Source organism: Octopus bimaculoides, chromosome 25, assembly GCF_046866305.1.
Source record: "Octopus bimaculoides isolate indiv1 chromosome 25, ASM4686630v1, whole genome shotgun sequence".
Lineage (NCBI taxonomy): Eukaryota > Metazoa > Mollusca > Cephalopoda > Octopoda > Octopodidae > Octopus > Octopus bimaculoides.
In genome coordinates, this window is record NC_142952.1 from 9,608,579 (window position 1) to 9,609,135 (window position 557).

Consider the following 557-nt stretch of genomic DNA (forward strand, 5'->3'; position numbering starts at 1 on the left):
GGCCGGACTGGGAATCGAAACCGCGATCCTATGACCGCGAGTCCGCTGCCCTAACCACAACAATAAGTATATAGATGTGATCGATCTCAGTATTTAATTGGAATTTAAAGGTTCAAGGTCCCTAAATTCGTTACAGTTGATTAAATCGATCGCAGTACTTGACTGGTTCTTTATTTTGTATCGATTTCAGAAGTGAAAAAAGTGATTTACTAAAATACTTAGAATTATCTCCCTTACACTACAATTTTCACTTTCTTCGATTTCCTTGAAACTTGTCTATGCGGAAATTTTGACTGACGACTGTGGGTGTTGCAAACCTTTGGTAGCTTTCGGAGTAAGAGATAAAGAGAAAGAGAATTTGCTAAGAAATAGAAGCGAAGTAGAATTTTTAGAATCTGTCCTTGTTTATCTTTATACTTTTTATATAAATTTTTTGGGCATGGTTCCATGCTTTTTCTGTTTCTCTTTGTCATCTTAAACTTTTTGTCCCACGCTCCATTTACATTCTCCAAATAAACTAAACTTGCGTTACATAGTAAATAGACAAAGTTTAGAAT